Below are 23,310 nucleotides of genomic sequence, written 5' to 3' on the forward strand. Positions count from 1 at the left end.
GATGCTCAGGTGGAAGAGGAGGAGGAGGAGGAGGTGGTGGCGGAGCCAGTGAGTTTGACCAACATTGAAACAATGCTACGAAATGCTTGTGCATTCCGTGAACTTTCACCTGCAGAAGAAAAACGGTGGGCCCGCATGTTGGAACAATGCAACGTGGCTGTCACCCCGGGAAATAAGCTGTCAGTATTCTCAGCTATGGTCACCTTTCTTCAGGTTAAGACATCTGAGCGGAGGACCAACAAATCATTCGATGCGATGTTGGCTGCTTTCCGCAAAGCTTTCCTAGATGCGTCTGAGCTGCCACACACCTATAGTAAAATGAAGAATTTCCTTCGTGCAGTTGGAATTGGATATGATATGATCCATGTTTGTAAGAAATAATTGTGTTCAGTTCCGGAAGGATTATGCCAACTTAAGTGAATGCCCGAAATGCAAATCATCAAGATGGAAAGATGGCGATGTTGTGAAGAGGATTCCTCATAATGTTCTGAGACATTTTCCAATTACACCAAGATTGCAGAGGTTGTTTCATGATGCTGAAACAAGAGAGGATGTACTGTGGCATTCTAGGAACCAGGATTTCGGAGATCAGAATGTAATGAGCCATCCATCTCATGGTAGTGAGTGGAAAGGCTTCAATCAGAAGCACGAAACGTTTGCTGCTGACCCGAGAAACATTAGACTTGGCTTAGCTTCAGATGGATTTAACCCATTTGGCCACCAGAGCGCCACATATAGCATGTGGCCAGTGCTTGTTATCCCTTACAACATGCCTCCAAATGTCTGCACGAAAGAATCAAACTACATGATGGCCTTGCTCATCCCAGGCCCAAAAAGTCCTGGAAAGGATTTTGATTTGTTCATGGAGCCTCTTGTGGAGGAACTTCAACAGCTATGGAGGGGTGTTCTCACTCGAGACTTATATAGCAGCCCACTAGCTGATTTCTTTCTGCGTGCTATTATAATTTGGTGCATCCATGATTATCCGGCTTTGGGCACTATGTCAGGGCGAACGACACATGGTTACAATGCATGTGTTCACTGTGACAGGAATCCGCTGTCATACGCAATACTTAGCAAGATCTATTACATTGGACACCGCCGTTTCCTTGCCCATGACAAGACGCATCCTAGAAAATACCAAAGACATGTGTTCAATCCAAAGCATGAAAACCATGATGCGCCAAAGAGGCTCACCGCCCATGAGTTGCAAGTGGAATTAGGGAAGGTCAGGCATATTACCCCAGGAAACCATCCTGATAATGGTAGCGGGAAAAGGAAGCGTGGCAGGGCAGAAGAGAGATTATTGTTTACCGCAGGTCCACTTTGTGGGACTTGGAGTATTGGAAAGATTTGGATCTGCGGCATAATCTTGATGTGATGCACATCGAGAAAAATATGTGTGACAGCATTATCGGCACACTTCTTAATATTGAAGGCAAGACGAAAGATACCTTAAATCTAGGATTGATTTGACACACTTGGGTATCAGAAAGGATTTGCAGGTCCAAGATGAAGGTAAACCACGGGATATGGCACCAGCTGTGTATGTCTTGGACAAGGTAAAAAGAAAAGAATTTTGCAAGGTCCTGTCACGTGTGAGATTCCCACATGGATTTGCTTTCAACCCTGAAAGGAGAGTCAGTGCAGATGGAGACAAGGTACAAGGGTTGAAAACTCATGACTGCCACGTCTACTTCAAAGGGTTTTACCTGTTATCCTTAGAGGATTGGGCCGCCCTGAATTATACACAGCAGTTGCAGAGTTGGGACAATTCTTCAGGGAACTCTGCAGTAGAAATATCAGGATAGATCCTTTGGAGCGTCTTAGAGACAAGATACCAACTATCCTATGCGACCTTGAGAAGATATATCCACCAGCCTTCTTTGATGTGATGGTACATTTGGCTGTTCATCTACCTGATGAGGCACTACTTAGAGGTCCAGTACAGTATGGCTGGATGTACCCTATTGAAAGGCGGCTAGGCACTTTCAAGGGCTATGTTAGGAACAGAGCTAGACCCGAGGGTTCCATTGCAGACGCCTACATTGCTACAGAAGCGTTGACATTCTGCTCAAAATACATTGAAACAGCTGATCATCTTAGCAAAGACGTGGATGAAGACAATCCCGGGCTCAATGTTTTCGATTATTCTGTTCGAGTTACAGGGAAGAGTCCACAAGAGGACAAACCTAAAGATTTGGACAAAATGGTTTGGTATGTGTTGAATAACTGTCCTGAGATAATACCTTATGTCAAGTAAGTGCTAAGTACTGCAGCTTATACATCGTAATCTACTAAACTTGCAGCACATTCTTATATATTTAGATGTTTGACGCGATCACTATGTTGTGCAGCATCTACAAAAAGGAGTTACTGCCGCAAAATCCAATAAACATTGACAAACTGGTTATGGCGGGATTTGCGAAATGGTTCAAGAGCCATGTAAGCTTTTGAATTGCACTATCAGTTTTTTTAATATATTGAGTACATAAGATGATCAGCTTGTCTATTTTCTAACCATAGGTTAAGAAGATGCGGGAGGATGGGCGGGCAGTTGATGATGCCCTTTACTCACTAGCACTGGGTCCTGATACTCGGGTAAGACATTACGAATCTTGTGTTGTTGGAGATGTGCGCTACAACACCCTTGCACGAGACGAAGGCAGGAAGACACAAAACAGTGCCATCATGAGCACGGATACGTATGACAAAGAGACAACTGAAATGTATGCTAACATAACAGACATCGTTCAGTTGCAGTATATCTCCAGTTTCGAGGATCATCGGTGTGTGGTTCTGTTGTGCTGTCGTTGGTATAACCAGTTTTCCATGATCGCAAAACCCAAAGCGGATGATTATTTCAAATCCATCAATGTCAAGGCGGCGTACCAGACCAACGAGCCTTTTATTTTGGCAAATCAAGCAACACATATATTTTTCTTGGAAGACACATTTGCACGTAGCGATGACTGGAGAGTAGTGCAAAGGTTTGAGGAGAGGAATTCGTTTAATGAAGTTGCACAACGAGATGATGCTTACACTGCTCCTGATGTACAAGATAACACAGATGTTCCTAATATTTTTGAGAACCATCACGTCAATGACGCCGGTGAAAAGATTGCCTGTCGTGCTGTGGACATACAAGAGTTGATCAAGAAGAAGCCAACGTTCGAGGACGTTGAGGACGAAGAAGAAGATGACACCATGGGGAATTACAATTCAGACTGATACACATGGCGAAGATGTTAATGTTGCTCCTGCGGATGATGATTACATTGCTTTTTTCGTATTTGCGTGTCAGAAGACGTTTTTTTATCTACTATGTGAAATTGTGTTTCCTATGACAACGGAAACCTGATGAACATGTTATTTAGTATTTTCCTGTGAGAACATCACTTGTTATGTATGCTGATTTGTGTTTGGTGATTGTATGATGACTAAAACATGATGACATTGTTGTTTATTTGTACTCATATTTGGCTATGAAACTTGAATTTGATGACATAGTTTGATGTTGGACTGCAATTTGCTCGACATCTTCGAATGAGAACAAAGCTGACCCGACAGGTCCTCTGCTAATTTGTTTATTTATTACCAAAAGGGCCTCTGCTATTTATTTATTTATGAGCAAAAGGGGATACCCCCTAATTTCCGTTAATAGAAATCATTAGATGTTCACAACACTACGCCCAGCCTGCTACACAGGTTTCATTCATTACTAGTTTCAGCAAAGTGCTCATGTCATAGCCACTGAATACATCATGAGTGCTACATACACTGCAAATAAAGAGCCAATCATCCTACAGAGCACATGGATTTTGCCCATTATCTTCACAAGCTCTTTCATCTCCTCATTGCTGTCAAGGCCGTTCAGCAGTTGTTGCTTGGCCATGATCAGAGGAACTGCATCTTTAACCTTCTGCTCTGCATCTTCCTCTTCTGTCGTTCCTTCAGTTACTTGTCCAACACCCCAACCTGCTGGTATTGGGATTCCTCGTCTAACCAAATAATCAGCATAGTTGCACTCCCCCACATCAGCAACTTCCCAGAAATACAAATCACACGAATCTTCCCTTTTCTGCACGAATCAAATTGGAAGATCATCAACCAAACTATTAAAAAATCAGCAATTGAAAGCAGCAGAACAACACTTAAACATATTATTACCCCATGATTCGGGCATTTGTAGAAGACTCGGCCAGGGTTGAGGATTGTGGTTGAGACGCGACGGATGACTCTGCGTGATTTGCAGCAGTGGCACCACACCAACGGCAGCGGGTTGCGATGAGCAACCGGCTGTGGTGCGCGTGCCAACAGGGGTGTGCTGAGACCAACAGGCGATGGTACGCGTGGCGACTTGGCGCATATTTGGTTGTTGCCTGCTGAAGAGTAGGTGGATGAGCAGCCAGCGGACATGGTTGTTGCGGCCAGAGCTTCTGATGGTAGGCAGAGTAAGTAGAGAAGAGGAGAAGCGAACGTTGGATATGTCAGCTTCATTACTTGCAAAGTAGCATAGCACCATATATAGTCATAGTCTAGGTTTGGATTCGAACCAGCTACAGGAGCACGTCTCTCTTTTTTCTAAAACTCAGCAACGTCTCTTTACTGGTACACTAGCTTGTTCTGTACACCTTCTCAAGTCTTTGATTCCTCCACCTGACATCTGGGACCCACCGGAAGGGTCTCTGTATTTCATGAAACAAACATGCCCCCCCGCAGACAGGTCGGACCCACCAGCTATCTTCGCACGCAAGGAAGTGCCTCCTTATGACGCACAAAAAAATGAATACTCCCCCTGCCAGCTGGAACCCAGCAACGTGGGCGGCTGACTTGTGGGCCTACTAAGTTGACGGGGACAGAGGGCTTTGTGAACTTAGTCAATATGAACGATTCTAGCTCCAGTTACCGTATGATGTTCATCCAACAGTAGTAGTGCTTCTGCAACCTCTGGTCTTCTTGCTCCAGCCGCCCAAACCAGCGCCGGTCGTGCCGCATGCTCCTGCCTCCCGTGGCCTGCTGTGACGCCGCGGAGGCCTCATCGCCCCCTACTACTCCCACCGCTCGCCAGGCCATCCCTCTACTCACCCACAACCCCTGTTATTCTGCGGCGACGGCAGCCTCGCACCGCAGCCGAACCAGTGAACCCTCGTACTCCTCTCCGCCTGGGCATCCACTGCCGCGTCTTCCCCGGCTCCGCGTCGTCCCCTTCCTAGGCCTCGCCGTCGTCCACCGCCTTGCTGCTCTCGGCGCGGCGTGGTCAATGTGGTCAACGACTGACTTCTATCGGAAGAGTACTGTACGTGGAGAGGCTGACAGCTGGGTCCACGGCCACAGCCCAGTCTTTTTGTGATTTGCCAAGTAAGTCGCTTTGTCAGGCCTCTTGGGCTGCAAATCTTTCAAGACGAGGAGAGTTTCATTCGGCTGGCCGAGAAAATGGCCTATCAGTAATGAGAAATGGGTTGTACATTTTTAAAACACATCAAACCGGCAATTAGTTTCAAATTTCTTTTTTTCATTTCGAGATTTTAAATTGCATTAATTTTTATGCGTGGACAATTTGTTGGATTTTATATTGATATACATTTATTTTTAAAATCAGTTTGACTGTGACTCAAAATTTCGGGATTAAAAACAGTTTGGACCGCACCGAAATATGCAAAATTCCATATAATTTTTTAACCGCGGCCACAATATGGGCTATAATGCTACCAAAAAGAATATGGGCTCCAAAAAAACCTTAAGAATTAGCAAATGGGCTGTAAATTATTAGAAATAATGGCAGATGGGCTATATGTTGTTTTCCACAGATTTGAGGCTTTCCTCAAAAAGGTTGACGCACAAGCAGTGACTATTGGATGTCCATCCAACGGCCGTCGTGCTTCTTCAATCTCTGCTCTTCCTGCTCCAGCCGCTCAAACAAGCGCCGACAGGACTGCCTGCTCCCTCCTCCCCACGGCCGGCTGTGCTGCCGCGCGGGCCTCACCGCCCCATCATACTCCCATCGCTGGCCTAGCCATCCCTCTACTCACCCACACCTGCTGTTATTCTCCGGCGACGGCAGACGAATCAGTAAACCCTCGTACAGTCGTACTCCGCTCCGCATGGGAAACAACTGCCGAGTCTTCCCTGGCTCCGTGTCGTTCCCTTCCTAGGCCTCGCCGTCGTCCACCGCCCTGGTGCTCTCGGCGCGGCCTGGTCAACAACCGACATGCATCTGAAGTGTACTGTACGTGGAGAGGCTGACAGCTGGGTCCACGACCGCACGCAAGGAAATGCCTCCTTATTACGCGCAAAATAATGATTCCTCCACTTGACATCTGGGACCCACCGAAAGGGCCACTGTATTTCGCGAAAAAACGTTACCGCCGCTGATAGCTTGGACCCACCAGCTATATCTTCGCACGCAAGGAAGTGCCTCCTTATTACGCACAAAAAAATGAATACTCCCCCTACTAGCTGGGACCCAGTACAGTGGTAGGCTGACTAGTGGGCCTACTAAGTTGACGGGGACGGAGGGCTTTGTGAACTTAGTCAATATGCATGATTCTAGCTCCAGTGACCGTACGATGTCCATCCAACGGCCGTAGTGCTTCTTCAAGCTCTGGTCTTCTTGCTCTAGCCGCACAAAGTAGCGCCAGTCGTGCCTCGTGCTCCTGCCTCCCGTGGCCGGTTGCGATGCGGCGGAGGCCTCACCGCCCCCTACTACTCCCACCGGTGGCCAGGCCATCCCTCTACTCACCCACACCCCCTGTTATTCTGCGGCGACGGCAGCCTCACACCACAACGAACCAGTGAACCCTCGTACTCCTCTACGCATGGGCATCCACTGCCGCGTCTTCCCCGGATCCGCGTCGTCCCCTTCCTAGGCCTCGCCGTCGTCCACCGCCCTGGTGCTCTCGGCGCGGTGTGGTCAACGTGGTCATGGAACGGCTTCCATCGGACGTGGACTATATGTGGAGAGGCTGACAGCTGGGTCCACGGCCGCAGCAAGGAAGTGCCTCCTTATTACGCGCAAAATAATTATTCCTCCACCTGACAACGGGGACCCACCGGACGGGCCACCGTATTTCGCAAAAAAAAAAAAGTTTCCCCCTGACTGCTTGGACCCACTAGCTACATCTACGCACGCAAGGAAGTGCGTCCTGGCAAAAAAATGATTCGCCCCCCTGACTGCTGGGACCCACCAGCTACATCTTCGCAGGCAAGGAAGTGCCTGACAGTCAGGACCCACCTGGTCGAAGCGTACGTAGCATTGTCATTCTGGTCGCGAGCGTGTACGTACATACTGGTCGATGTAGAGGCACACACGTGTCGTAGTAGAGGCGCGCACGTAGCATGTACACGTACATACAGCGGCCAATGTGCAAGAAAGAAAATACGGCCACGTACGTACATATGGGCAGGGTCTCGAACGCCTACTTGCGCATACGTATGGCCAGGGCTCGTGTACATGGCTGGGTCAGAACGGAGAAACAACGTCGTTGTCGTGTTCATGGGGAGCCAACCGGCTGGGTCGGAACGGAATGCGTCGTCGTGTTCATCGGGAGGGCTTGGACGGAACAACCGATGGAAACAAGGCCCGGCATACCGCGGAACAGAGGAAACGGCCTTGTGTTCGACCGGCCACGTTCGAAATGGGATCCTGTTCATCGGGAGGGGTCTGGCGTACCGCAAAACAGAGGAAACGGACCTCCTACGGTCGAAACGGGGGTCCGGTTGATCGGGAGGGGTGCGGCGTACCGCAAAACGGGACTCCACGGGATACTGTTCATCTCCACCATCGACCCCCTCCAGCCTCCACGGGCTACTGTTCATCCACCGTCGACCTCCTCCAGCCTGCACCTGCGACTGTTCATCCATGGGCTCCTGGTCATCCAGCCTCCACCGCGCGCTACTCCACCGACTACTGTTCAACCAGCCCTCTCCACGGGCTCCTGTTCAAACACCCCTCCACGGGCTACTGTTCATCCTGCCCTCCACGGGGTGGTCCTGTTCATCCTGCCCTCCACGGGGTCCTGTTCATCCAGCCCCAACCGGCTCGAACGATCGGGGTCCTGTTCATCCACCCCACCGGGAACTGTTCATCCAAGCCCCCTAGCAACGCTCACTGTTCATCCAGAGGCAACGCCACGGGGTCCTGTTCATCCACCCCCATTGGGAACTGTTCATCCAAACCCCCCAGCAACGCTCATCGTTCATCCAGAGGCAGCATCGATCGGCTTCAGTTAGCAGTAGTAGCGAAGGAATCGCTCGATCGGGTTTCAGTTAACAGCCATCGATCGATCGCTCGAGTTCAGTAACGCATAGCCTGCAGTGCAATCGCTAGGGTTCAGTTAGAGCCCAACGCCTCGCTCAGGTTCAGTTAGAGCCCAACGCCTCGCACACACGCACGTACGTACGAGAGAAACGCGCATCGGTCGGCCCCCGACCACCCACTGTAACCGGGGACTCCCCGATATTTTCCGCGCCCTCTCTTCTACCACGGTTTTTTCCGTCATGGACGGCCCAAAGACTGTCATGCAGCTGCGTCTCCGGCCCGCCCAGGACGAAAAGCCCATTTTCTGTCATGATTTTTTGTCATAGAAGTAGGACCCCACCACATCTATGATGATACCGGGTTTTGTCACAATTATCGTCATAGAAGTGTCATAAGTATGACAGAAAAGATTTTCATTCGGCCCAAAATGTCACGGATGTGTCTTTCTTTTGTAGTGATAGGACTATGTATTGGAGGGCAAGGGTGATAGCAGCTTCAGCGTAGGTTAGAAGTTGATGCATATGGGATTGAAGGGGGACCATTATATCTTAATGCTATGGTTGGGTTTTACCTTAATGAACGTTAGTAGTTGCAGATGCTTGCTAATAGTTCCAATCATAAGTGCATAGAATTCCAAGTAAGCTAGCAGTGGCCTCTCCCACATAAAACCTGTTATCGGTCTAGTAACATAGTCAATTCCTTAGGGACAATTCCGCAAATCCTACCACCACTTTTCCACACTCGCTATACTCTCTTAATTGTTTCTTTATCTAAACAGCCCCTAGTTTTATTTGTGTGCTCTTTATTATATTGCAAACCTATCCTACAACACCTACAAAGTACTTCTAGTTTCATACTTGTTCTAGGTAAAGAGAACGTTAAGCGTGCGTAGAGTTGTATCGGTGGTCGATGGAACTTGAGGGGATATTTGTTCTACCTTTAGCTCCTCGTTGAGTTCGACACTCTTACTTATTGAAAGAGGCTACAACTGATCCCCTATACTTGTGGGTTATCAAGGCTTTTTTCTTGCGCCATTGCCGGGGAGCAATAGCGTGGGGTGAATATTTTCGTGTGTGCTTGTTTGCTTTATCACTAAGTAGATTTTATTTGTTGTTCTAAGTTGTTCTCTATCTTTAGTTATGGACATGGAACACAAAATACCAAAACAATTAGGTGTACTTGCTACTCATGGAGATGGGGAACCTCCTAAAACCCTCGATGCTCGTTATGTGGAAAATATTAAACCCTACTTTGATAATCCTGAGAAAACCCCATTCAACTTGATAATGGGAGACACGTTGGATCTACGTGAATACTTTAGGGATTATCGCTTGACTCAAAAAGGGAAACTCTTACGGGATCAAATTCATATGTTGCATTGGTATGCTCGGAATTTATGCTTGAGATATGATTATATTTGTTGCTCTAGGATGAAGGCTCCACACCTTCCCTTTTCATGTAAATTTAATGATAATAAAACCTTGGCTTCTTATGCTAATGGTATATATGATTACTATGATGTGGAACGAATAGAAGAATTCGTCGCTTTTAAGGGTGCTTATGAAATTGAATCTTTGTTTGAAATGTGTGAAAATTATGATGATGCTATTTACAGACCTGAAAATTATGCTATACTTAAATATTGCGATGAGAATTATGAATACAATGCTGATATTGATGAATTTATTGAGAAAGTCTCCACTGTCCAAGAAGAGATTAATATTTTGCAGGAAACTATGGAAGAAGAAATTGCTGACACTGTGAGCTCATTAGATGAAAAAGATGACGAGGAGAGCGAAGAACACAAGGAGGAAGAGCGGATTAGCTACCCGTGCCCACCTTCTAATGAGAGTAACTCTTCAACTCATACATTGTTTAATTTCCCTTCGTGCTTACCGAAGGATGATTGCTATGATAATTCCTATGACCCCGTTGATTCACATGAAATATCCCTTTTTGGCGAACTTGATGCTTGCTATGCTTGTGGCCATGATGCCAATATGAATGATGCTTATGGAGATGAACTTGCTATAGTTCCTTATGTTATGAAAGAAATTGTTGCTATTGCACCCACACATGATAGTCATATTATCTTTTTGAATTCTCCCAACTACACTTTACGAGAGAAGTTTCCTCTTATTATGGATTATATTGATGGTTTGCGTTTTACTACTACACATGATGATTTTGATGAATATAATATGCATGTGCTTGCTGATCTTACTTGCAATTATTATGAGAGAGGAACTATATCTCCACCTCTCTATGTTTCCAACACAATAAAATTGCAACAAACTGTTTATGCTATGTATTGGCCTTTACTTTGTGTGCATGAATTGTTCTTTTATGACATGCCGGTGCATAGGAAGAGAGTTAGACTTTGTTGTCGCATGATATATGTTGCTTTGTGATCAGTACTAAATTACAAATCATTTTTAATTAAAATTGGCTTTGATATACCTTGGGATCCGGGTGGATCCATTACTTGAGCACTATATGCCTAGCTTAATGGATTTAAAGAAAACGCTGCCAGGGAGACAACCTGGAAGTTTTAGAGAGTCATTTACTTCTGTTGAGTGCTTTTATAAAGTTTAAAAACAAAAAAATATAGAGGGGAACCTAAAACTTTTCAAAAAGGAAAGTGAAAGTAAGAAAGACGAGCACCGCTAAAGTGGGGGAGGTCGTTGAACTTTGTTCATGCCCATGGAAACTTTGCAAATCTTGAATTACAGAAACTTTTCAACAAAAATAATTATCCCCTTGTACAAATCCACTGTATTATAAAAATTATGTGCCAAGATTTGCCTTTAGGATGATTAGATTGCTTGTTTGGTATGTGAAGTGGAAAAACAGAAACTTTCGTTGTTGCGCGTGAATTGACATTTTTTACTGGAATGTCAAAAGTTGCTGAAGTTTTTACACAGTATTGCTATACAAATTGTTTATTTTGTTCTAGTTTTCAGAATTTTTTGGAGTTACAGAAGTATGGTAGATGTTCAGATTACTACAGACTGTTCTGTTTTTAACAGATTCTGTTTTCTATGCATTGTTCTCTTATTTTGATGAATCTATGGGTCGTATCGAGGGGTATGAACCATGGTGAAGTTGGACTATAGTAGATATAATGCTAATATTAATTTGGAATGAGTTCACAACAGTACTTAAAGTGGTGATTTACTTTGTTATACTAACGGATCTCATGAGGGTTTTGTTAAGTTTTATGTGATTGAAGTTTTCAAGTTTTGGGTGAGATCACAATGGATGAAGGAATAAGGAGTGGCAAGAGCCTAAGCTTGGGGAAGCCAGAGGCACCCCAAGGTAATATTCAAGTATTCCCAAGCAACTTAGCTTGGGGATGCCCCGGAAGACATCCCCTCTTTCTTCTAACGACCATCGGTAATTTTACTTGGAGCTATATTTTTATTCGTCACATGATATGTGCAAATTCTTGGAGCGTCTTTTGTGTTTATTTTTCCTTTTTATTTTATGCAACATGCTGGTATGAGATAGTCCTTGGTAGATTTATAGAATGCTTCATGCACCACACTTATATCTTTTGAGTATGGCTTTATAGAATGCTTCATGTGCTTCACCTATATCATTTGAAGTTTGGATTGCCTGTTTCTCTACACATAAAAACCGCCATTTGTAGAATGCTCTTTTGCTTCACTTATATATGTTAGAGCATGGGCATACCTTTTGTAGAAATAATTAAACTCTCATGGTTCGCTTATATCTATTTAGAGAGTTGACAAGAATTGATCATTCACATGGTTAGTCATAAAATCCTACATAAAACTTGTAGATCACTGAATATGATATGTTTGATTCCTTGCAATAGTTTTGCTATATAAACATGGTGATATTAGAGTCAGGTAGAAATACTTGTGTTAAGGTTTGTGATTCTTGTAGCATGCACGTATGGTGAACCGTTATGTGATGAAGTCGAAGCATGATATTTTTTTTGATTGTCTTCCTTACGAGTGGCGGTCGGGGACGAGCGATGGTCTTTTCCTACCAATCTATCCCCCTAGGAGCATGCGTGTAGTACTTTGTTTTAATAGCTAATAAATTTTTGCAATAAGTATGTGAGTTCTTTATGACTAATGTTGAATCCATGGATTATACACACTCTCACCTTCCATCATTGCTAGCCTCTTCGGTACCGTGCATTGCCCTTTTGTCACCTCGAGAGTTGGTGCAAACTTCGCCGGTGCATCCAAACCCCATGATATGATACTCTCTATCACACATAAGCCTCCTTATATCTTCCTCAAAACAGCCGCCATACCTACCTATCATGGCATTTTCATAGCCATTCTGAGATATAAATCTCCATGCAACTTCCATCATCAGCATATACATGACTTGAGAATTCATTGGCATATTGATTTGCATGATCGTAAGATAGCTAGCATGATATTTTCATGGCTTGTCCGTTTTTTGATATCTTTGCTATGCTAGATCATTGCACATCCTGGCACACTGCCAGAGGCATTCATATAGAGTCATACTTTGTTCTAGATATCGAGTTGTGATATTGAGTTGTGATATTGAGTTGTAAGTAAATAAAAGTGTGATGATCATCATTATTAGAGCATTGTCCCAGTGAGGAAAGGATGATGGGGACTATGATTCCCCCACAAGTCGGGATGAGACTCTTGACAAGAAAAAATAAATAAATAAAGAGGCCAAAAAAAGAGAGCCCCCCAAAAAAGAGAAAACAAAAAACAAGGGAAAATAAGAGAAGGGGCAATGCTAATATCCTTTTAACACACTTGTGCTTCACAGTAGCACCATGCTCTTCATATAGAGAGTCTCTTGAGTTATCACTTTCATATACTAGTGGGAATTTTCATTATAGAACTTGGCTTGTATATTCCGATGATGTGCTTCTTTAGATGCCCGAGGTCTTCATGAGCAAGCAAGTTGGATGCACGCCCACTTAGTTTTTAGTTTGAGCTTTCATACACTTATAGCTCTTAATGCATCTGTTGCATGGAAATCCCTGCTCCCCGCATTGACATCAATTGATGGGCATCACCGTAACCCATTGATTAGCCGCGTCGAGTGAGACTTTCTCCTTTTTTGTCTTCTCCACACAACCTCCACCATCATATTCTATTCCACCTATAGTGCTATATCCATGGCTCACGCTCATGTATTGCGTGAAAGTTGAAAAGGCTTGAGAACATTAAAAGTATGAAACAATTGCTTGGCTTGTCACCGAGGTTGTGCATGATGAAATACTTTGTGTGATGAAGATGGAGCATAGCCAGACTATTTGATTTTGTAGGGATAACTTTCTTTGGCGATGTTATTTTGAGAAGACATGATTGACGGTGTCCTGGACTAGGGGGTACTCACCACGTCGTCTCCCGATCAGTTGGATTGGGCCGAGGACCCCCATGGCCATTTACTCATGGGCTAGTTCGGACAGCCGATGCATACACGAGGAAGATTCCACAAGACTTGGTTATCAAGACAAGGACTCCTCTCCACCGACTTATTCAACTAGGACTCTTGTTATCCTAGGCCTCTGGTACATTATATAAGCCGAGGTCGGGCTAGTCGATTGGGGGGGGGGCTAGATCATTATGATATTATTCATCATACCCTTAGGTTTTAGAACCACAACATATGATCTCGAGGTAGATCAACTCGTGTAATCCCTATATTCATCAAGATCAATCAAGCAGGAAGTAGGGTATTACCTCCATTAAGAGGGCCCGAACCTGGGTAAACATCGTGTCCATTGTCTCCTGTTACCCATCGATTCATGACACACAACTTGGGACCTCCTACCCAAGAACTGCCGGTTTTGACACCGACAATGGTGCTTTCACTCAGAGTTCTGCTGTGAGATCAACGAAGGATCGATGGCTCATCTGCAGATTAACTGCGACGTCGGAATCTTCGTCACCGGCACGACTGGTCACCTTGGCTCGGCCGAGGACTGCACTCCGCGTCAGATCGTCATGTTCGGACGATGACCTTCATCAACATCAACTCCGACCTCTCTCAAGATCATGGAGGAATCATTCATGGAGCCCGGGGGCTCAATGTCAACATTGCCCTTCAGCGCTCGTGCTGTTTTTCTGGAGAGAGAATTTGTATCCGCCGCCACCGCCTCCTTGAGTGTCGTTTTAACAATTGCTTCGATGGAATTGTGCGGAATTAAGTCTACAACAACCATGCAAAATTTCGTCGCCTTGAGATGGAGGAATCTCCGGCGATCTATGATATACTGGAGACCTATCGAGTCTAGACGGGAATCTGGATGAGTTTAGGGCTTGGTCTCCAGAGCCTAGCGTGGAGGTCATTCGGAAGATCCAACCATTCATCTTCTGTGGAATTTCCATATCTACCACCTCTCAAAAATTCAGCTCGATCCGACCGTTCAAACTCCGGGAACCTTCCGATTAGTGCATTACTTTTCGGATCTGTTTTCTACACGAATACGAATCCGACCTGAGTTCATCTTTCCTCATGAACGGGATATTGGACAACCTTTTTGGAAGAATCTCTTTGTAGGGTATTGTGTTTGTTTCCGAACACATGCTCACAAATTTGCTCCTTTTCGGAGGTAATCTTCACCGTCACGCCGGTGTCAAACCAGCCCTTGCTCCACGTGTGCCGACCTGCGCTAGACAGATCATCACTTCATTGAGCCGAGCCCAACCTTATCGGATCATCAGCTCGGCAAACCAAACAAGAGTTCGGCATCACTGGCATCGTCGGCACCTGCAACTGTTTGGTAGAATCTGTGAGTCACGGGGACTCAGCAATCTCACACCCGCGAGATCAAGACTATTTAAGCTTATAGGAAAGGGAGGTGCAAAGAGGTGGAGCTGCAGCGGCAAAAGCATATATGGTGGCTAACTTGCGCAAATGAGAGCGAGAAGAGAAGCAACGGAACGGACGTCATCTAGCAATGACCAAGAAGAGGTCCTGAACACCTACTTACGTCATACATAACTTAGACCGTGTTCACTTCCCGGACTCCGCCGAGAAGAGACCATCACGGCTACACACGCAGTTGATGTATTTTTAATTGGGTCAAGTGACAAGTTATCTACAACCGGACATTAACAAATTCCCATCTGCCTCATAACCGCGTGCACGGCTTTCGAAAGATAATACCCTGCAGGGGTGTCCCAACTTAGCCCATCATAAGCTCTCACGGTCAACGAAGGATAAACCTTCTCCCGGAAAGACCCGATCAGTCTCGGAATCCCGGTTTACAAGACATCTCGACAATGGTAAAACAAGACCAGCAAAGCCACCCGAATGTGCCGACAAATCCCGATAGGAGCTGCACATATCTCGTTCTCAGGGCACACCGGATGAGACATCCTACGAGTAAAACCAGACCTCGAGTTTCCAGGAGGGGGCCCCGCAGTCTGCTCAGTTCGGACCAACACTCGAAGGAGCACTGGCCCGGGGGGGTTAAAATAAGATGACCCTCGGGCTCGCGAAAACCCAGGGAAAAAAGGCTTAGGTGGCAAATGGTAAAACCAAAGTTGGGCCTTGCTGGAGGAGTTTTATTCAAGGCGAACTGTCAAGGGGGTCCCATAAATCACCCGACCGTGTAAGGAACGCAAACTCAAGGAACATAATCCCGGTATAACAGTAACTAGGGCGGCAAGAGTGGAACAAAACACCAGGCATAAGGCCGAGCCTTCCACCCTTTACCAAAATATATAGATGCATTAATTAAATAAGAGATATTGTGATATCCCAACATATCCATGTTCCGACATGGAACAACTTCAACTTCACCTGCAACTAGCAACGCTATAAGAAGGGCTGAGCAAAAGCGGTAACTTAGCCAAACAATGGTTTGCTAGGAAAGGATGGTTAGGGTTGACATGGCTAAAATGGGAGACATGATATAGCAAGTGATAGGTAGCGGAGCATGGCAATAGAGCGAACAACTAACATAGCAAACATAGAAGTGATTTCGAGGGGTGGTCATCTTGCCTGCAAGATTCTCAGAGTTGTCGAAAGCTTGATCCTCGTAAGCGTACTCGACAGGTTCCTTGTTCACGAACTCGTCTGCCGGCTCTACCCAAGACAAGAACACAAACAAACGGAACCACAACCAACAACGAGAAATGCACAAGCAACATGATGCAAAACATGTATGATATGCAAGATATGATATGCGATGCATATGCGTGCTCCGGAAGGAAAATGATGAACATGGCAGTAACTTGGCAAACCAAGCATGCCACTGGAAAGATGAGATGATTTCGGTCGAAATCGATATAAAGATCACCGGAATCGGATGCACGGTTTGCAAATGGCAAGCAAAACAAGAATGACACGAATCTGCGATTAACAGCATGATAGCACTTAAAATACAACAAGCAACAATGCTACAGCACCCCAACAGCAACAAAGCACATGGCAGTAATCTACAGGAGATGCTTGACAAAAAATGAACACTGAGCTATGGCTAGTTCACAACATATCAAGCTCAAACAAGCATGGCAAAAGTGCAAAAGATTACAGGTTCACAGACTTGGTGAAAAACTGGACATGGCAGTAAACAGCATCAGGTAGCGATGTTCAGAGCACGAAATCAATATGCTACAGGAACTTAACATAGCAAAACAAGGCATGGAACTGTTCTACTAAATGCACATGACAAAAGTCCCTTACTGACCATAAGCCAAAAAGGACCAGAAGATATTATGGCAAGCATGTAAACATAGCAAGTTCCGTTATCAGGTTTCGGACTTGGCAGAAAACAGAGCATGGCAGAAATAATAATATGTAGGCCTTTTTGTGAGCTTGATGCACTCACTACAGAGCAATGCATTACAAACCAAGCATACCTACAGCAATATGGCATGTCTATGAAGCTAACCATGGCAAGAACAATTGCATAGAATGTATGGATCAACTACAATAAGCTTGGCAAGATTGCAAATCATGTTAAGGATCTGCCAGAAATATTTTATAGCAAAAGTAGAGCACGATTTAGTCATGCTATGGCACTCCATAATTGCAACAAATTGCAGTAATGGATCCATTAAAACTATAGCTACAAAACATCCTTACTGAACATCTCCGAAATATGCATGGATCTCTCTGTAGCATCCAGTTTACATGGCAACAAAATTACAGCAGACAAGGACTTAGAGAAATCACTAAGTCCCTGAAATCAGAAATATTACTGGGCCTACTTTGCATGCTTGTGCTAGTCACTACAGAGATCACAACAATACATGGACTACACCACTGGAAAGACGGCATGGCATACTTTAAAACACATGTAGTGCTCATGCTCAAAAGATGCACAGATTAAACGATACAAAAATGACAAATCTCCAAGTTCTGATAAGAACCAGAGAATAACAGCAACTAGCCCTATTCCACCAGAGATTTGGGCATCAAGATGACCTCTAATGAACATGGTGCAATTTAACAAAATGAAGATCATCACGAGAAAAACAATTAGACATATTATACGCGCAAATCGGAGCTACATGCACGCAGTTATAGCATCGGGAACAGGAGCACTTGCTGATGAAATATGAGGACTAAGAGAAAAAAAGAAGGGCTCGGGAGGTCAACGCTCACAGAGAGAGATCTGGATCGGGGAGTCCTCGTGGAGCTCGGGCTCGAGCTCGGGGCTCCGGCGAGGTAGGCCGACGACGGCGAGGCGGGGACGGCGGGGCCCGGCGCCGGCGGGGCGCGGCCGGAGGAGGGCACCGGCGGCGGAGGCGGAGGAGGGCGGCGCCTCGGGCAGCGGCGAGGCACACCGCCGGCGGCGAGGGACGCGGTTGCCGGCGCGGCGGCGAGGGGCCACGGCGGCGGCGCGGCGAGGAGCAGGCGGCGGAGCAACGGGCGCGGCGGCGCGCGCGGGCGACGGGCCAATGGGCCTGCGGCGGGCCTGCGGGCCTTGGCGGTGGGAGGTCGGAGACGGGCCACGCGGCGCGCTGCGATTCGTCCGGCGGCGTGGGCGGACGTGTCCGGCGCGGGCGGACGTTGTCCGGCGGCGCGAGGTGGAGGACGCTAGGGTTAGACTGCGATTCGTTTTTCGGGATGCCCACATATTTATAGGTAGAGGGTGCTAGGAGGCTCCAAATGAGGTGCGGTTTTCGCCCACACGATTGTGATCGAACGACCTAGAACATGGAAGAGAGTTTGGTGGGTTTTGGGCTGGTTTTAGAGGGGGGTTTTGCTGGACACTCAAATGGACATTGCGGATGCCCGGTTAACCGTTGGAGTACCAAACGACCTCCGAATGGAACGAAACTTGACCGGTAGTCTCCGGGTGGTATATTAAGACCACTTGACAAGCCTCGGTCCATTCCGAGAAAGTTTGACACACGCACACGAAAGAAAACAAGAGGGGTGCACCGGAGGAGATAGGAGCGCCGGATTGGAAAACGGACAACGGGGAAAATGCTCGGATGCATGAGACGAACACGTATGCGAATGCAATGCACATGATGACATGATATGAAAATGCATGACATGACAAAATACAAAACGAAAGGAAAAACCCGACAACGGAGGGGAAATCATAACACATAGCCGGAAATGGCAAGAATCGGAGTTACAAATATGGCAAGTTACATGCGGGGTGTTACAGGCGTCATACTGTCGGCCTGCTCCGTCGCCTCAGACAGACTAGGGGTTCCACCTCACCACATTGGCCGTGCTATGTCGCTACTTTGGAGTGTCGAGCTCTTCCCTCTGCCACCTCGGGACCGGCTTGGGGGCGGGGACCTCGTCCCGCCGTAAGCTCGGGCCGCGCATCGACACCGAGCACATTAACCAGCTAAGTCACTTTCATGCTCAGTTTTTTTAATGCTTGTTCGGTTCGACCAAATATTATATTTTTGTTAAAAACTTAGTTTATCAACACACTTTGTTTGTTAAAAACACTTCCTTTCCCACGTTAACTGGGGGCTCTTAACTTTATACGAGCCATTATATAATAATTATTTTGTTTTTAGTCGTTGCAAAGTATTTTTCTAACACTCCTTTTTCGACGCGAGTGTGTGGTCAATAGCTGGGTAACCTGTTTCTCTCTCAAGCCGCTCGAGTCTTGTTCGCTAAATTGGCCTAACGAGAAGAACTCCGCCTTCGGGATATGAGGTTGCAGTCGCAGTCTGACCCATTCGAAGTCTTGAGATCGGATGTGTCATGTTAAAGCACGACGGAAGCAGAAACTAATTTTAAGACAAATTTCGGATTGGTGTAAAAAAACTTGATTTAGTTCGGACGTCAAGTTTTTACTAAAGTTTTTTGGTTTTCCAAGCCTATGTCACTTTTAACTTATTTGTGTGTTTCCAGCATAAGTCTCGCAGTACAATGCCGGGCACCTTTAAAGCTTCATCAATATCAAAGAGGGGCTGTAGCTAGAGCCGAACCCACCAAAAGCCAAGGTATTCCATGGACTCCTCAGCAAAACATTCTCGGATACTGCTTTATATGCATTAGTTTCGAATTGTGTCTTCGGTCAATAGTTGGGTTGCCCGGCTCCTCTGCTTGCCTCCTACATTCCACTTTGTTCGGCTAGGTGTGCGAAGGGAGAACCACTGCTATTGTGCTTCCAGCTCGCATGGTTAAGCGCCTCAGTGGAGAAAGCCGAAAACTGACTGTCACAATAAGTGCAAACTGGTCAATGATCCGATGACTATGTTAAACTATAAGATCGATAGAGGTCACCCCGTGTTAAATGACGGGCCGTTCATAACATTGGCCGAAGTGTTTACAGCCTGACCTGGGCTGTCACCGAACACTAACCGAGGGCTAGTAACTGGCCTCCCAACTTGAAGCTCCTATGACTAAGTGAAAGTTATAAAGCCCGCACATCTGATTGCCTCGTTTCCTCTAACACAATCGACTGCGGGCACCGAGATGTCGGCTAAGGGTTGTTTTGTTATTGCGGAAACACCCTGCGTAGCATCTACAAGGGGGTGGAAACCGACGATGGGCCACTTTCGACTGATAAACGGTCACAACGGAGTCGAAATAAACATATCATCAACATTTGTATTCAGTATACAAGTGCTGCCTTCCGTAATCATCGTTATGAAGCCATAAATATGCATCAAGTTTAACTTAAGATTTTGGCCAAGCTGGGTTACCTGGCTCCTGTGCTTACCCCTACGTTCTCGATTGTTCGGTTAGGTGGTAAAGGGAGCACCTCTGTGATTGTTACTACCGGGTCATCCGGATTAGTACCTCAGACTGGGTGAAGGCGAAAGCTAACTATCTTAAGAATACAATTGGTCGGCAACGACGGAAGTGAAAATTTAGGTTCGCTACAGACCACATAGTTCGGGAACTTTCCCCACACTAAATCCTCAATATTTTTCTACCGCATTGATCGGAGGTGAGGTTTCATGACCATGGTCGACATGACAACCCAAAGAAAGGAATCGATAGCGGGACTATTTTCTTTGGAAGATGTTTCTTACATTAAATAGTAAATATAACATTCCCTCCGCATACTTTTGTTTATAAAACCATATGGCTGGATTGCCTTATTTGTCGTAAAACTTTGCCCTTGTAAAGGCTTTATAAAGTACGACAAACACTCCCCAGCTATGGGCCGAGGAGGTTGAAGCCGATGGTCGGTCAACAAAGTTTTGTACAATGCGGATCCGAGCATTAATGATGTAAAGTACTTGGATACATAGAATCATTACACATAAAAATTGTGAGTAAAATCCATTTAATGCAACCCATCTTTTAAACCCCTTAGGGCCTACCTTGGCGAGCTCGGATTTCGACCAGCTCTAAGCTCCTTTAAGAGATCTTATTCTCTTTTTGAGAAGTCTGTGTTAAACACAACAAATTTTTCTGTCAAACGGATATCGATCCTTATTTCGGCCACCCGTGCCCACATTAAGGCTCGGGGGCTACTGGGCTTCGTGCTCATTATTTATAAATATTAAAGGGGCACATCGATCCCTTGATCTGGTGTTGCCACCCGACCAGTGGCTCAGGGGCTACTTCATTGCCTATTCAACGCAGAAAATTCAAAGTGCTCAGCGTTTGGCATGACCGAACTATGGACAAGCGTGTCTTCGAACAACAATAAGTACCATCTGGGACTTATCCGGCATCAAGCTAATATAACACGACGACTTCTCATGACCCTCTCCCAGGGGCCTGTCTGCCGATCACTATCTCCTCTAATGTGCATCTCGGATTCTAGACCGACACACACACCTTGAGGGCTACTGGCTATATATGCCGTCAGTAAATAAATTGCATCAATCGGAAATAAAATCCGCAAACAATCAACCCGAGGTGGTGCATCATCTCGGAAGTAGTCCGGCGTAAAAGCTCGGCTGTGAGCGGTTGGCTCCATAGAGAACTTTTCAGCATTAAGCTCAGATAACCTCCTTCAAACTTTTTCAAGCCAAGGTGATCTATGACACCTCGGATATAGACCGGCGTTGGAGCTCAGATACAGTCCGGCGTTGGAGCTCGGATATAGTCCGGCGGTGGAGCTCGGATATAGTCTGGCGTTGGAGCTCGGATGCAAGAGGACACCACCGCACGGGAACAACTTCAAACCCGAGGTGTGGTGTAAGAAATAACAAGGCATTGATAAAGGCCGAGAACTTAAAGGGGCTCCTCGGATACCCGACCTGTAAACTCTTCGGATTCACTTCGGCGATCCTCAAGATCGAAGATGAAAAGATTTGTTGAACCAATTTTCAAGACCGACGACCGAAGACAAAGAACAGTTCAAAAGAACCGAGGAGCATCCCCAACTTGAAGACCGGTTTAGGGGGACTACTGACGGTGTCCTGGACTAGGGGGTACTCACCACGTCGTCTCCCGATCAGTTGGATTGGGCCGAGGACCCCCATGGCCATTTACTCATGGGCCAGTTCGGACAGCCGATGCATACACGAGGAAGATTCCACAAGACTTGGTGATCAAGACAAGGACTCCTCTCCACTAATGTATTCGACCAGGACTCTTGTTATCCTAGGCCTCTGGTACATTATATAAGCCAAGGCCGGGCTAGTCGATAGGGGGAGGCTAGATCATTACGATATTATTCATCATACCCTTAGGTTTTAGACCCCAACATATGACTCGAGGTAGATCAACTCTTGTAATCTCTATATTCATCAAGATCAATCAAGTAGGAAGTAGGGTATTACCTCCATTAAGGGGGTCCGAACCTGGGTAAACATTGTGTCCCTTGTCTCCTGTTACCCATCGATTCATGACACACAACTTGGGAGCTCCTACCCGAGATCTGCCGGTTTTGACACCGACAATGATTGCTTTATTAGTATGCTTGAAGTGTTATTGTCTTAATGTCAAATGATAGACTATTGCTTTGAATCACTCGTGTCTTAATATTCATGCCATGATTAGATTATATGATCATGATTATGCTATGTAGCATTCCACATCAACAATTATCTTTTTTATCATTTACCTACTCGAGGACGAGCAGGAATTAAGCTTGGGGATGCTGATACGTCTCCGTCATATCTATAATTTTTGATTGATTAATGCCAATATTCTACAACTTTCATTTACTTTTGGCAACTTTTTATATTATTTTTGGGACTAACATATTCATCCAGTGCCCAGTGCCAGTTCCTGTTTGTTGCATGTTTTTTGTTTCGCAGAATATCCATATCAAACGGAGTCCAGACGCGATAAAAACCTACGGAGTTTTTTTGGAATATATGTGATTTTTGGGAAAAAAGATTCAACGCGAGACGATGCCCGAGGGGCCCACAAGCCCTACGGGCGCGCCCCTACCCTAGGCGCGCATGGGAGGCTTATGGCCACCCCGTAAGGCGGTTGGTGCCCTTCTTTTGCCGCAAGAAAGCGAATATCCGGATAAAAATCGTGTTAAAATTTCAGCCCAATCGGAGTTATGGATATACGGAAATTTAAGAAATGGTGAAAGGCCAGAATATGGGAACGCAAACACAGAAGGAAACAGAGAGAGAGAGAGAGAGAGAGAGAGAGAGAGAGAGAGAGAGAGAGAGAGAGAGAGAGAGATCCAATCTTGGAGGGGCTCCCGCCCCTCCGCTGCC

The sequence above is a fragment of the Aegilops tauschii genome, chromosome 2 (genome assembly GCF_002575655.3).
Source record: "Aegilops tauschii subsp. strangulata cultivar AL8/78 chromosome 2, Aet v6.0, whole genome shotgun sequence".
NCBI classification, from domain to species: domain Eukaryota; kingdom Viridiplantae; phylum Streptophyta; class Magnoliopsida; order Poales; family Poaceae; genus Aegilops; species Aegilops tauschii.